The sequence below is a fragment of the Palaemon carinicauda genome, chromosome 16, assembly GCF_036898095.1.
Source record: "Palaemon carinicauda isolate YSFRI2023 chromosome 16, ASM3689809v2, whole genome shotgun sequence".
NCBI lineage: Eukaryota > Metazoa > Arthropoda > Malacostraca > Decapoda > Palaemonidae > Palaemon > Palaemon carinicauda.
Genome location: NC_090740.1, coordinates 124,901,600 through 124,918,525, shown reverse-complemented (window position 1 = coordinate 124,918,525; position 16,926 = coordinate 124,901,600). Strand labels below are relative to the sequence as shown.

Here is a 16,926-nt window from a genome sequence, read left to right as displayed (position 1 = left end):
CGACATCAACAAGAACAAAACAAAAAAGGGGACCTCTACTCTCTATGTTCCTCCAGCCTAACCAGGGACTCAGCCGAGTTCAGCTGGTACTGCTAGGGTGCCACAGCCCAACCTCCCACATTTCCACCACAGATGAAGCTTCATACTGCTGAGTCCCCTACTGCTGCTACCTCCGCGGTCATCTAAGGCACCGGAGGAAGCAGCAGGGCCTACCGGAACTGCGTCACAATCGCTCGCCATTCATTCCTATTTCTAGCACGCTCTCTTGCTTCTCTCACATCTATCCTCCTATAACCCAGAGCTTTCTTCACACCATCCATCCACCCAAACCTTGGCCTTCCTCTTGTACTTCTCCCATCAACTCTTGCGTTCATCACCTTCTTTAGCAGACAGCCATTCTCCATTCTCTCAACATGGCCAAACCACCTCAACACATTCATATCCACTCTAGCCGCTAACTCATTTCTTACACCCGTTCTCACCCTCACCACCTCGTTCCTGACCCTATCTACTCGAGATACACCAGCCATACTCCTCAGACACTTCATCTCAAACACATTCAATTTCTGTCTCTCCATCACTTTCATTCCCCACAACTCCGATCCATACATCACAGTTGGTACAATCACTTTCTCATATAGAACTCTCTTTACATTCATGCCCAACCCTCTATTTTTTACTACTCCCTTAACTGCCCCCAACACTTTGCAACCTTCATTCACTCTCTGACGTACATCTGCTTCCACTCCACCATTTGCTGCAACAACAGACCCCAAGTACTTAAACTGATCCACCTCCTCAAGTAACTCTCCATTCAACATGACATTCAACCTTGCACCACCTTCCCTTCTCGTACATCTCATAACCTTACTCTTACCCACATTAACTCTCAACTTCCTTCTCTCACACACCCTTCCAAATTCTGTCACTAGTCGGTCAAGCTTCTCTTCTGTGTCTGCTACCAGTACAGTATCATCCGCAAACAACAACTGATTTACCTCCCATTCATGATCATTCTCGTCTACCAGTTTTAATCCTCGTCCAAGCACTCGAGCATTCACCTCTCTCACCACTCCATCAACATACAAGTTAAACAACCACGGCGACATCACACATCCCTGTCTCAGCCCCACTCTCACCGGAAACCAATCGCTCACTTCATTTCCTATTCTAACACATGCTTTACTACCTTTGTAGAAACTTTTCACTGCTTGCAACAACCTTCCACCAACTCCATATAACCTCATCACATTCCACATTGCTTCCCTATCAACTCTATCATATGCTTTCTCCAGATCCATAAACGCAACATACACCTCCTTACCTTTTGCTAAATATTTCTCGCATATCTGCCTAACTGTAAAAATCTGATTCATACAACCCCTACCTCTTCTAAAACCCCCCTGTACTTCCCAGATTGCATTCTCTGTTTTATCCTTAATCCTATTAATCAGTACTCTACCATACACTTTTCCAACTACACTCAACAAACTAATACCTCTTGAATTACAACACTCATGCACATCTCCCTTACCCTTATATAGTGGTACAATACATGCACAGACCCAATCTACTGGTACCATTGACAACACAAAACACACATTAAACAATCTCACCAACCATTCAATTACAGTCACACCCCCTTCCTTCAACATCTCAGCTTTCACACCATCCATACCAGATGCTTTTCCTACTCTCGTTTCATCTAGTGCTCTCCTCACTTCCTCTATTGTAATCTCTCTCTCATTCTCATCTCCCATCACTGGCACCTCAACACCTGGAACAGCAATAATCTCTGCCTCCCTATCATCCTCAACATTCAGCAAACTTTCAAAATATTCCGCCCACCTTTTCCTTGCCTCCTCTCCTTTTAACAACCTTCCATTTCCATCTTTCACTGTCTCTTCAATTCTTGTGCCGGCCTTTCTTACTCTCTTCACTTCTTTCCAAAACTTCTTCTTATTCTCTTCATATGACTGACCCAGTCCCTGACCCCACCTCAGGTCAGCTGCCCTCTTTGCCTCACGTACCTTGCGCTTTACTTCCACCTTTTTCTCTCTATATTTTTCATACTTCTCTATACTATTACTCTGCAGCCATTCTTCAAAAGCCCTCTTTTTCTCTTCCACTTTTACCTTCACTCCTTCATTCCACCATTCACTGCCCTTCCTCATGCTGCCTCCAACAACCTTCTTGCCACATACATCACTTGCAATCCCAACAAAATTTTCTTTTGCTAACTTCCACTCCTCCTCTAAATTACCAGTTTCTCTTACTCTCACCTCGTCATATGCCATTTTCAACCTTTCCTGATATTTACTTTTTACCCCAGGTTTTATTAGCTCTTCAACCCTCACCAGCTCCCTTTTACATCCACCTACTCTATTCCCCCACTCTTTTGCTACAACCAATTTTCCTTCCACCAAAAAATGATCAGACATACCGTTAGCCATACCCCTAAACACGTGCACGTCTTTCAATCTTCCAAACATTCTTTTAGTTATCAACACATAATCCATTAATGCCCTTTCTACTACTCTTCCATTTGCCACTCTTACCCATGTATGCTTATTTTTATCTTTCTTCTTAAAAAAGCTAGCACTTATTACCATCTCTTGTTCAACACACATATCTACCAGTCTCTCACCACTCTCATATACATATATATATAAATATATATATATATATATATATATATATATATATATATATATATATATATATATATATATATATATATATATATATATATATATATATATATATATATAGACGGTATCAATTAAAGAATGCTGTTCTACCGACAAGTGGTAGGTTATTTACGGAATTAATTACGGAATTGCTGATTTAGTAAGTTAGTGTTTAAAATTGCCAGTTTCCCTTTATGGAAATAAAATTTACTTTCAAGGCTTTACAAAGAAAACTGTAAACTTTAGTTTTATCCAAATTTATCATTCAATATCCTTGATACAATCTATATTTTCCGGGATTGTACTAAGGCCTAGGCCTAATGCTTTTTTGCTGCCAATACGTGGCTATAACTACACGATTTTGGAGTGTATTTTTTTATTGCTTAATCCTGAAGAATACGATATTATCTACGAATAGATTACGGTCCAGATACCGTGGAATAGATTAACAAAACGACGGTGATAAATCGACAGGAAGCTCCAGAACTTTCTTACACGATAGAACAAATAGGACCCAAACCACAAGTTTTAAAATTCACGCTTGACGATCGTTCTTTTAAATAACCCCCCACCCCCGCCCCCAGGACACTTAAATATACAATCAAATAAGGCTGACAACTTACCTGAAGAATTATATCAAACACGATATCACTACAGGTTAGCACTGGTGTGGATACGACTCTTCTGATCAGTGTCAAGCGGAGCACTGGTAACTGATGTCTGATGACTATATTGCAGTGTTGCCAGATGGGTTAGACTAAATTTCCCTGTGTTGGTCTTCAAAAATTCCCCCTTTTTCAAAGAAAATTTCCCGTTTTGTAAGATATATATATATATATATATATATATATATATATATATATATATATATATATATATATATATATATATATATATATAGTACAAATTTACTAAAACAAATTATTATTATTATTATTATTATTATTATTATTATTATTATTATTATTATTATTATTATTATTATTATTAGCCAAGCTACAATCCTAGTTGGAATACCAAGATGCTATAAACCCAAGGGCCCCAGTAGGGAAAGATAGCCAAGTGAGGAAAGGAAATAAGGAAATGAATAAATGAGGAGAACAAATTCATTCTCAAAGCAGTAACAACGTCAAAACAGATATGTTTGAACATTTGAAGTTCAACTGATTCAACTACCCGATGAGGAAGATCATTCCATAACTTGGTCACAGCTGGAATAAAACTTCTAGAATACTGTGTAGTATTGAGCCTCATGGTGGAGAAGGCCTGACTATTAGAATTAACTGCCTGCCTAGTATTACGAACAAGATGGAATTGTCCGGGAAGATCTGGATGTAAAGGATGATCAGAGTAATAAAAAATCTTATGTAACATGCATAATGAACTAATTGAACGGTGGTGCCAAAGATTGATATGTAGATCAGGAATAGGAAATTTATTGACCGTAATTTTCTGATGGCTAAATATATCTTCAGAGACAAAATATTTTTTTTTCAGGCAGTAATTCTATATATGGTGGTATTCTCTAAATTATCCCTACTTGCTCTATATCAAATGCTATTTTTTCCTTCACACTATAGAAAACTAAAGAAAAAAAAAAGATTAATGACATATCGATGCGAGACATGGTCTCTAACAAAAACATTAAAGAAAAATTTTAAAAATTTTTTGAATGGTATTCTGAGAAGAATAGAATTTATTGGGAGTTGTTTCGGAGAGCAAAAATAAATTAAATAAACGGAAGCTATGGGAATCAACTGCAAATGGGTGGTAATAAATTAGTGGGTAGGCCTACGTCTTTTTGTGCTTTGCAACCTATTTGGTCACCATTAAGTTATATATATATATATATATATATATATATATATATATATATATATATATATATATATATATATATATATATATATATATATATATAAGATGTAGAGAAATTTCAAATGTAAAAAGAATCGTATGTACATTCAAACAATATATCTTTTGCAAATGCTACTTAATTCTGGAATGAAAGGTGTTAGAATATTAAACTTTTATTTATGATGCATTGGTAATGTTGATTATACGCTTGGGTGCAATCATTTAACGCTTTCTTTTGTCCGTATAATGTAGCCGGAAAATTCATAGCCAAAAGATCTATGTACTGCTGCCTCCCACATTCTCCATTAAAGTGACTCTTAGTGATTTTATTTTATTATAACCCACCATCATGTCCTTCGTGCTCACAAAAGGGACAATGATTTTTCGTGATCTTTATCATATTTGAAGCAATTATAATACCTGGTAAGAGAGGGATTGAGTTCGACGTTTGTTTTTTGAGCCTGAATCCAGGAAGGATGTTGCCATCAAAGAATCTAAAGACGTGAAATAAGCAGATATTCATTAAATCTGTCGCCGTATAAACGAGACTGGCGACATTAATTTCAAAATTAACTTATTTTCCCTTCTCTATTTATTAAAATCGGGAATCCAGACTCTTGTGTAATTTATTGTTCAGATTAAAATAAAGATTTTCATTCGGAAGTAATTTCCTACTCGACAGCTGGGAGTGAGGAGGCAAAAGAGGTGTGGCCACCCAACATTTTGTCGCTGGCTTGCCGCCGAGTCATGCCGCTAACCTCGCCGCTCATCGCGCTTCGTCTGGCCGAGCCCTTACAGGGAAAATAGCCCAGCGAGGAAAGGAAAAATAAAATATTTTACGAATGCTTTGGCTATAATCGCATTGGGGAACTATATTTTTTGGAATGACCTTTTCATCAGCAGGTTTTATAACCAAACAAGAGTTCAATTTCTAGCCAATTTCAAGAACCCTATATCTTTCCTACTCACTATCAAACATTTTATGCATTACTAACCTCTATTATTGGAGCAAACTATCCGGTTATGAGTTTTAGGACCCTCTTATATAAAAACAATTATGGGGGACACTAATGGGAAACCTAGGTTCTTGGACAGGGAAATACTATATAAACGAGTGAATTACTGAAATAATAATGATCGGAAGTGCTTAGTACACGCTAGATAACCAGTTGCAAAAATGTATGGTTTGTATGACTGGTGGCAAAGTGACAATTTCGTAAGTTATGAAAAAAAAAAAAAAATCTTAAAGGCTCGGCCAGACCAAGCGCGGCTAACGGCGAGGTTAGCGGCAAGAGGTTATGGCGGCAAATTGAAACCTGAGGTATCCTATGTAGGTGGCCAGATAGGAGGCGCGAGGTATCCCCGATTCCAACGCCACGCCCTGTGACAATGTTTCATAAACATAAAACCACGTGGGTAGAAGTGTAGTTTAGACTTTAGTCTTTTCACTTGTGCTTTCAGACTTGTGTCACAATTGTAGGCATTTTAAACTTGATCAGTTTCCTTATCAGCAGATTTTGATTATGGTCCATTATCACGGAACTCTTATTGAAGTTCTAAATTTTAAACAGGACCAAATATGGTAATCTTTTCTTAGTGAGGAACTAAAAGGTTTCAATTTGCCGCCATAACCTCTCGCCGCTAGCCGCTCTTGGTCTGGCCCAGCCCTAAGGGGAAACAAACACACCAGAACACCAACTAACCTAAAAGAGTAAAGTCTTCAACTCTCCAATTCCATCATCCATGATGACAACCGTGCATTGTCGTGCACTCCAGTTGTTCCTGGAGATAGTGGGATATTACATTGGTGTTTTAATGGAAATTGACCTCGTGTACACGTTTATTGAAGCCGTAATTTAGTAACCTGCCCTAGATGTGAAAGGAACAAGTCCTAGTGCTCCAACGATCTACAAGGAACCATCAACCTCTTTCTCCCAAACTTAAGGTAATATTACAGTAAATATGACTATTTAGTTTATGAAATTGTTTAACAATGCTAATCTTTGTCCGAAAATACGGAGCTAGGTTTACGATTTATGAAATAATGTAATCGAGTTAACTTGCCGCAAGTTAAGCCGCTTGGGAAAGAAACACAGGATTGTGATTAGTCTTATGGTAAGCTAAGGATACTGTAGTTTAACGGGGTATGCAGGGTTAAATAGGTAACGATATAGCAATCTAATGAGGAGTATTAAAGGATACAACAGTATGAGGGCGCAAGGTAAGGGTACTGCAGTCTAAGGGTGGGGTTCTTGCATGCGTTTAGGTTAGGTAGTGTTCTGGTGTTTGTTCCCCTTAAAAATTTGATTTTATTTTTGTATAACTATGAAATTGTCTCTTTGCCACCAATTACACAAACCATATATTTTTGCAACTGGTTACTAAGCATTTCTGACCATTGTTATTGCTATAAATTACTCGTTTTTATAGCATATCCCTATCCGAGAACCTAGGTTTCCCATTAGTGTCAACCATAATTGTTTTTACATAAGATTGTCCAAAAACTCATAACCGGATTGTTTGCTCCAATAGTAGAGGTTAGCAATTCATAAAACGCTTGATAGTGAATAGGAAAGATAAAGGGTTCTTGTAATTGGCTAGAAATTAAATTAGGCTATATGATACTTAACTTTGAAATGGTAAATTTCATAATAAAGGCTAGATATATTTACCGTTTTGAAATTATAGTGTTTTCAAGAGCTTTTACATATTCAGTCGTAGAATTTTATAGATTAATTAATAATGAAGACCCCATAATTGAGTTTACCAAATACAGTAGCATTAAACATCTCTGATGGCTTGGATACTGTACTCGGTTGCTATTCCTAACTATTAAATTTCTTATTCCTGATCTAGATATTAATCTCTGGGACTGTCTATCGATTATTATTATTATTATTATTATTATTATTATTATTATTATTATTATTATTACAAGTTAGGCTATAACTCTAGTTGGAAAAGCAAGATGTTATAAGCCCAAGGGCTCCAACGGAAAAACAGCTCTGTGAGGAAAGGAAACAAAGAAATAGATAAACTACAGAAGAATAAACAATCAAAATAAAATATTTTTTGAATAGTAACAACATTAAATCAGATCATTCACATATAAACTATAAAAACTTCAACATAACAAGAAATAAGTGTAACCCAAAGCAAGAGAACTCTAATACAAGACAGTAGGAGACCATGGTACAGAGGCTATGGCACTATCCAAGACCAGAGAACAATGGTTTGATTTTGGAGTGCCCTCCTAAAAGAGCTGCTTACCATAGCTAAAGAGTCTCTTCTACCCTTATCAAGAGGAAAGTAGCTACTGAGCAATTACATTGCAGAAGTTAACCTCTTGAGCAAAGAGGAATTGTTTGTTAATCTTAGTGTTGTTCGGTGTATGAGGACAGACAAGAATGTGGTGTGTGTGTGTGTGTGTAGGCAAAGACAGAATGAGCCGTAACCAGAGAGAGGAATCCAATGTAGTACTGTCTGGCCAGTCAAAGGACCTAATAACTCTTGATTAGTTCGTTATGCATGTTGCATAAGAATTTTCATAATTCTGATCATCCTTTACATCTAGATCTTCCCTGACAGTTCCATCCTGTTTGTAATACTAGGCATGCAGTTAATTCAAATAGTCAGGCCTTCTCCATCTTGAGGCTCAGTACTACACAGTATTCTAGAAGTTTTATTCCAGCTGTGACCAAGTTGTGGAATGATCTTCCTAACTGGGTGTTGAATTGGTAGAACTTCAACAGTTCAAACTAGCAGCAAAAGTTTTTATGTGGAACAAGCTGAGATAAGTCTTTTTTATAGTTTACAGATGAAATATCTGTTTTAATGTTGTTACTGTTTTAAAAGGGATTTTGACATAGGAAAAATCTATTTTTGGGTGAGATGGCCGTGTCGTCTTGATGGAAGTTGCCTTCGGCTGCTTCTTACTGTATAATATTTCTGCGATTGATATTACAAGAGAATTACCGTCCGGTGTCATGGGCTCTAACCCCTGGAACGTCTATCCGAAGATATCATGTATAATCAGTGACGTATCCTAAGATAACCATAGATATCTGTACCCTCAATAGACTTTACCCAATCTAATCCTCTATGGAGAAGGATAATTGAGGAACCGTTACATATCCTATCACCTTTCGGTGCTCCCATTCTACCCTGCCGCTTCATTTTTTTGTTCGCTGCTTCACGGTACTGTTCTATATTTTTGTGATGTGCTCTTTATCAGCTTATTTTAAAGATTTTCTTCGTATGATGGCCTCCTCGTCAAATGTTGCGTACCTACCTGTCTTTGCAGTTTGTTTTAGCTGTGAATGATTTGGATCACTTCGGGGAGTAAATTTTTAGCTTTTTCGATAGAGGAAGCCTGAGCACTTCGAGTCCAGCTAGCCTCGGCGTTGGGTTTCGTACTTGATCGCCCTTTTTCGTGTTTACTTGTTTATTATGTAAGTTTTACGTTAGCTAGTAGTTTTTTAGCATTGTGATGCTTTGGGGTCTATATTTTAAGTGGGCATTTACATTGCATTTTTATTATTTATGATTTTTGGGTTCATGTCGGTTTCGGCTAGCCTAGCCTAGAGACGGTAAGGTTTTAGTTGAAGACTGACTCCATGATGTTGTTTTGGTCTTTGGTTCTAGATTCGTTGATGGTGGTCTTTCCTCTCGGGGAGTTTTTTTACTCAGTTTTACTAGTTTTCTGAGTTTTTTTATCCATTTGTTGGCGTTTTCTCGGTATTTTGACCGTTTAGGTAATGGGGGCCACACAGTGGGAACCGGCGGTTTTTCTGGGGGGGATAATTTATTACAAAATCAATAAATAATGGTAAAACCAACCTTTTCTCCCTATACATTATTCTCTGGGATACATTATAAATCAACGGAAAATTACACAAAATATTGACATCCTATTCCCCTGAAATATTTGTTTCACTCTATTGATTACATATTGGTCTGTGACCTGGGAACTGCTAGATTTGGTTAGGTGGGTTTGTTAGGTTCTGCTGCCTTTTACGAATCTCAAAAGTGGTAGTTAATCATGTTTTTTCTGTTTCGCCCAATCAAAGGCCGATGTTCCCAAACCGCGACTGTCGGGAATGGGGGAAAGAACGATTTATAATATTTGCAGTGGAAATAAAGGTCAAATTCGTTGAAAGCACAATATTTACTGTAGGTAAAGTTGTTTTTCCTTTTGGAAATGTAGTTCCGTGTTGTTCTATAATTTTACCACATTTTGTAAATGAACAAGCAACAAGCTATATAAGTATGAAAAAGAATATAGGTAGTATAATGATCAATACGAGTTAATATAGATATATGGAAAATCACTTGATAAATAATAATTAACCAATTATTAGCTAATTGTTATAGGAACATGTGAACCCTCTGAAATACTCAATCCCGTAGAGTTTGTTTCGCCATTTAGTTGGGCGCGTCGGCAATAGATGGCACTGATCAGACATTGGGTGCTCACAGGTTTTTTTTATAGGTAAGCTTTCCTGTCTTTTCTTTATTATCTTTAATTCAAAGGCAACAATGGAAGTGGCAGAAACAGACGGACTTGCGATAGATTATTTGACTAAATGGCGATTCTAACTAAATTCTCCAGTCAGTAATATTCCAATTATACTAAATTCACAGTTTTATAGATTTTACTAACAACGTGTCGGGTTACGATGAACGTTTCACCACCCTTTAAAGTGTTGCTTACATCATTCCATAAAAACTCTAGGATGATGAAGAAATAAAACGGGTAAATGAGCCAGCAAAGCTATTTAGGGATTGAGCGATGCTTCAAATTCTTACGCATCTTAGAATTCGTTTTAGTATGCCTATTCCCCTGATGTCTACCGGATTATTTAATATAAGAAATATTTTTTTTTCTTTTAAACGCTTCATGCAACTATGGAGAATTAGATTTTGTCAGGATAGGTGGCTTTTTTAAACGTGAGACACTATAGCGTAAATGCTTGTGCAATTTAAGAAGAAACTGGCTGTATATGTACGGTATTACGATAGTGAATTTGCAATAAAGAGGAAACTTGAAACTTTGAATGAGTTGCATGTAAATAAGGAACATTGGCTATAAAAAGATCCGATTGGGGTTTGAGGGCTTATCAGGGACGCATTATACGTAAGGCTGACTTTGCTGTAGCACAGGGGCCCACCAAAAGCCGGGACCCATGCAACATTTTTTTTTATTTTGTTGTGTTAATGATTAAAACTATAGATTATTTACTTAATTTGTAATATTATTGTAATAATTTGTACGAAAGGAGAGTGAAATTCGCTGGGGGTGGGGTGGGAATGGTGTCCGTTGGCGGATGTCTCTGGGCCCAATGAAGCTCGAAGCCTATGGGTCCTGGGTGATCGTTGGCGGTTGTCGCTGGGCCCAATGAAGCTCGAAGCCTATGGGTCCTGGCCGGGGTTAATAAGGCATTGATGCTTATATGTCCTACCCCTCCTAAGAGTCATAGTTTGAGTTTTGTTAGCATTTAGCTTTAACCCCATTATTTACCCTAGCACTAGTTTCAGTCAAATTTGTACTAAGACATTTAACAACCACAAATATTCTGTTTGTACTGAGAAATTTAACAACCGCAGATATGCTTTTTGTGTTAAGATATTTAACAACTGCAGATATGCTTTCTGTACTAAAAAATTTAACAACCTTAGATATGCGTTTTATACTAAGAAATTTAACAACCACAGACATGTTTATTGTACTAAGAAATTTAGCAACCGCAGATATGGATTTGTACTAGGAAATTTAACAAACGCAGATATGGTTTTTGTACCAAGAAATTTAACCGCAGTTATGCTTTTCATTCTAAGAAATTTAGTACCGCAAAAATGCTTTTTGTACTAAGAAATTTAACAACCACAGATATGCTTTATGTACTAAGAAATTTTAATAACCGCAGATATGCTTTTTGTACTAAGAAATTTAATAACTGCATATATGCTTTTTGTACTAAGAAATTCAACAACTGCAGATACAGTGAACCCTCGCTACTTCGCGGTTCGATCATCGCGGATTCACCACTTCGCGGTTTTTTCCATAACCCATATATATATACATATCGCGGATTTTCCGGAAATTTCGAAAATATCGCGATATCTGAAGACCCCAAATACGATATTTCGTTACCTGTAATTCCACTAATACTGTAATTAGTAATATCTGCTCTTACTGATTGTTCATTGCATTACATATGACATATAATTAAGCACAGAAAGAAATAAAACACGAAAAGAGAATGTGATCATACGATAATTCAGTACTGTATACAATACGTAGTAAAATTAAATCGAACATGAAACGCAAATCAGATGCAGTCATACCATATTAGAATGGTGTAAGGCTGCTGATGGCTACTAGTGTACTACAAATGTAATGGATGTGCTTCTTTTCCATGAATCTTTTGTATGTATACGTACGTAGTACTGCATCCAATAATATTCTTTGTTGCAAAAAATCACATTTCAAATAAGCATACGAGAGAGAGAGAAAGAGACAGAGAGAGAGAGAGACACATCCTACAACAAAAGCGTAAAATAGCGTACGTAAAGCTGTTATTATTATTATTATTATTATTATTGTTGTTGTTAATGAAATTATTATTGTTATTATTATTATCATTATTATTATTATTATTATTATTATTATCATTATTTATTATTATTATTATTATTATTACTGTACAGCATACGCGGGGTATCTTGTACTTTGAATTGGTAACCTATGTATCATATAAGACGGGTTGTGATTGGTTCAAGCGCTGATAGATGACGAATCAGAACTCAAGTGTTAGTTTGTGAACTTTAATCTGTGCTGTGCGCGACTGTTTCAAGTTGAACTTTTTGTTGAACTTTCTGTTACGGTAAATCCTACTGTACAATGGCTCCCAAGCGTTCTGCTTCTACTAACGCTGGTAGTGAGCCTAAATGCCACCGAAGGATGATGATGATTGCTGAGAAGGTGACGCTTCTCGGTATGTTGAAAGACGTTAGAAGTTACGCGGCCGCAGCCCGCCATTTTGGAATCAATGAATCCACCGTTCGCTATATCAAGAAGGACGAGGCGAACATTAGAAAGACGGCTGCAATCACCTTTAGCAGATCAGCGAAGCGAGTCGTTACCACGCGTAATAAAACGATCGTACGCATGGAAGGTGCTTTAGCTGTGTGGATTGCCGACTGCCGGAAGAAGAACATAGCCTTGGATACGAACACCATCCGAACAAAGGCTTTGAGCTTGTATGAGAATTTTGTGGCAAAGGAACCTCAAGACGACGATGGCAACCCTGCTGAAGAAGATGATGCAGATGGACTTCAACCAGGGACATCCACTGATTCCCAGCGTCAGAAACAACGTTTTTCCGCAAAGGATGGTTCGCGAAGTTTCAGAAACGCTTCGCCCTGAAAAGCGTTTCCCTGCATGGCGAGGCTGCTTCGGCTGACACTGCCGCTGCTGAAACTTACGTGAACCAGACGTTCAAGAATATTATCGCCGAAGGTGGATACAAGCCAGAACAAGTCTTTAATATGGATGAGACCGGCTTGTTTTGGAAGAGAATGCCGTCGCAAACTTTCCTGTTCAAAGAAGAAGTCAAAGCCTCTGGCTTTAAAGCATTCAAGGATCGCGTTACCTTCATGTTGTGTGGCAATGCTGCTGGATTTTTGCTAAAGCCGGGGCTTATTTATAAGTCGAAAAATTTTCGCTTTTTGAAAAATAAAAACAAGAATCTCCTTCCCGTGTACTGGATGCATAATCCAAAAGCATGGATTACGAAGATGCTGACCTCCAACTGGTTCTACCAGTGTTTCATCCCGCAAGTCAGTGAATATCTCTTAGAGAAGGGCTTGCCATTCAAGATCCTTCTCCTTATGGATAACGCTGGTGGACACGCAACTGACCTGTCGCGTGAGGGCGTTCAGGTTGAGTTCCTGCCACCCAACACCACGTCATTAATTCAACCGATGGACCAGGGGGTTATCAGGGCGTTCAAGGCCCTCTACACGAAGAATACCTTGCGGACCTCGTTGCGTGTGTGGATGCTGCCCAAGATGATGAGGATGAAGATTTAACTTGAAGGCGTACTGGTGGCAGTACACCATAGCCACGTGCCTGAAGAATATTCAGAAGGCACTGCAAGAGATGAAACCTGCAACAGTGAATGCGAGCTGGAAGAAGTTGTGGCCCCAGATTGTTTACGACGACGAGGGATTTACTCCGTCGGAAATCCAACACTCTGCAATACGCAAATCTGTGCAGTTGGCTGCCATAATTGGAGGTGACGGGTTTGGCGACATGACGACTGAAGACGTCGACGAGTTGTTGGACTGCCATTCCCAGCCGCTAACTGACGCAGACCTAGAAGACCTGACAAAATCGGCAAGCGAAGAAGAGAGTGAAACCCAGGAAGAGACCCAAGAAAATGTCGAAGAAACAGGCTTAACATTAGAACGGCTTGCCAAGTTCTGCAACCATATGAAGGAGGCGAAAGAAATGTTGCAAGATGGGACGAGGATATGGTTCGGTATATGCAATTCTCCAACAAGGTCGATGACATCATGACTCCCTACAGGATGCTCTTAGAGCGAAAAAATAAGCAGCGGCAGCAACTTCCGATCACAATGTTCTTCCAGCCTCGCAAAAAAGAGCCAGTTCCTCCTGCTAGTATGCCTTCGGAAGAAATTTTAGAAGTTGAAGAGGTGTCCCAGGAAAAGACACCTCCGTCTGAAGAGACGTAAAATACTATCATTGGCTGCACAGTAGAAGACATCATCAGCTTCATCATCATTTCTACTGTGCAGCAAATTCATCGCCATCATCATTCAAGTTTTTCTTGAACTTCTTTCTTGGTGAGTACAGTAACAATCTTTATTTTTTACTTTAATATTCTAACATTTTAATATTTGTGCCTGTTTTATAGTTTAGTACTGTATGCATTAAGTTAAAGGGAAGGTTTTAAAAGTCTGAAGAGTATACATGTTGTAACCTATCATATTTTTTTTGTTTAAAATTTACATTTACGTACGTAATACAATCTCTCTCTCTCTCTCTCTCTCTCTCTCTCTCTCTCTCTCTCTCTCTCTCTCTCTCTCTCTCTCTCTCTCTCTCTCTCTCTCTCTCTCTCGTAAATTGTTTTCCTGCTTTGCTACGTACAGTATGTACTGTATGATTTTATATAGATACGGTAAATAATATTTGTAATAACATATTTTGTAAATGCTTTTACTGTAAATATCATTACTGTATTTATCACTTTCATCATGCCCATTAAATGCCTTCTTTGTTCTGAGCGTGGTTGTTTACTGAGCGTACTTTATGACGCCGTCGTTTCAGGCGGCGTCATAAAGAAAAACATTTCATTTGGAAGTCCTAAGAAAAATTAAGTAAAACATTGGTAATAACAAAATCAACATAGTGTATAATCAATATAATCGATGCAAAAACTAACCTATACATATATGTGTACACTAAATGAGTTTGTTTCTTCATTATGATCAGAGATAAACGTAAACAAAACATTGGTTGTCATTTTTTATCGTGCTTTTTAGCGTGTTTAGGAAACGCATGATATAAAATCGCCTTTAATATTTGTGCTTGTTTTAGTTTAGGGTACTGTATTACATGCATTAAGTGTTCTGTACATTAAAGGGTAGTTTGTTAACAGTACTACGTTCAAGGGAAGGTTTTAAAAGTCTGAATATACATGTTAAATAAATAGGTAAATATGGTGTCACTACTTCGCGGATTTTCACCTATCGCGGCCGGGTCTGGAACCTATCTACCGCGATAAACGAGGGTTCACTGTATTTTTTTTACAGAGAAATTTAACAACCATAAATATGTGTTTTATACTAAAAAATGTAACAACCACAGATATGCTTTATGTACTAAGAAATTTTAACAACCGCAGATATGCTTTTTGTACTAAGAAATTTAATAACTGCATATATGCTTTTTGTACTAAGAAATTCAACAACCACAGATATGTTTTTTATACTAAGAAATTTAACAACCGGAGATATGGTTTTTGTATAGAGAAATTTAACAACTGCAGCTATGGTATTTGTACTAAAAAAAATTAACAACCGCAGATATGGCTTTTGTACTAGGAAATTTAACAACCGCAGATATGGTTTTTGTATAAAGAAATTTAACAACTGCAGATATGGTTTTTATACCAAAAAAATTAACAACCGCAGATATGGCTTTTGTACTAAGAAGTTTAACAACCGCAGATATGGTTTTTGTACTAAGAAATTTAACAACTGCAGATATGGTTTTTGTACTAAAAAATTAACAACCGTAGATATGGCTTTTGTACTAAGAAGTTTAACAACCGCAGATATGGTTTTTGTATAAAGAAATTTAACAACTGCAGATATGGTTTTTGTACTAGAAAAAATTAACAACCGCAGATATGGCTTTTGTACTAAGAAATTTAACAACCGCAGATATGGTTTTTGTATAAAGAAATTTACCAACTGCAGATATGGTTTTTGTACTAAAAAAAATTAACAACCGCAGGTATGGCTTTTGTACTAAGAAATTTAACAACCGCGGATATGGTTTTTGTATAAAGAAGTTTAACAACTGTAGATATGGTTTTCGTACTAAAAAAATTAACAACCACAGATATGGCTTTTGCACTAGGAAATTTAACAACCGCAGATATGGTTTTTGTATAAAGAAATTTAACAACTGCAGATATGGTTTTTGTACTAAAAAATTAACAATCGTAGATATGGCTTTTGTACTAAGAAGTTTAACAACCGCAGATATGGTTTTTGTATAAAGAAATTTAACAACTGCAGATATGGTTTTTGTACTAGAAAAAATTAACAACCGCAGATATGGCTTTTGTACTAAGAAATTTAACAACCGCAGATATGGTTTTTGTATAAAGAAATTTAACAACTGTAGATATGGTTTCCGTACTAAAAAAATTAACAACCGCAGATATGGCTTTTGTACTAGGAAATTTAACAAACGCAGATATGGTTTTTGTATAAAGAAATTTAACAACTGCATATATGCTTTTTATACTAAGATATTTAACCTCAGATATGCTTTTATACTAAGAAATTTAACGACCGCAGATATGCTTTTTGTACAAAGAAATTTAATAAACGTAAATATGGGTTTTGTACTATGAAATTTAACAACCGCAGATATGCTTTTTGTAGAAAGAAATTTAACAACCGCAGATATGCGTTTTGTACTAAGAAATTTAACAACCATAAAAATGCTTTTTGTACTAAGAAATTTAACAACCGCAAATATGCTTTTTGTACTAAGAAATTTAATAACCGCAGATAGGCTTTTTGTACTAAAAAATTTAACAACTGCAGATATGCTTTC

At 37.0% G+C, this 16,926-nt stretch overlaps 1 protein-coding gene across 2 annotated transcripts in view; it reads left to right on the top strand.

Annotated features, from left to right (window-relative positions):
• The first annotated feature begins 6,208 nt into the window (after nt 1-6,208).
• Nucleotides 6,209-16,926, top strand: part of LOC137655133 (probable sodium/potassium/calcium exchanger CG1090) — a 285,489-nt gene continuing 274,771 nt past the window's right edge. For both annotated transcript variants that reach the window (XM_068389010.1, XM_068389008.1), the window contains exon 1: nt 6,209-6,492. The gene's annotated coding sequence lies outside the window, so the exon portion shown is untranslated. The remainder of the gene's footprint in view (nt 6,493-16,926) is intronic.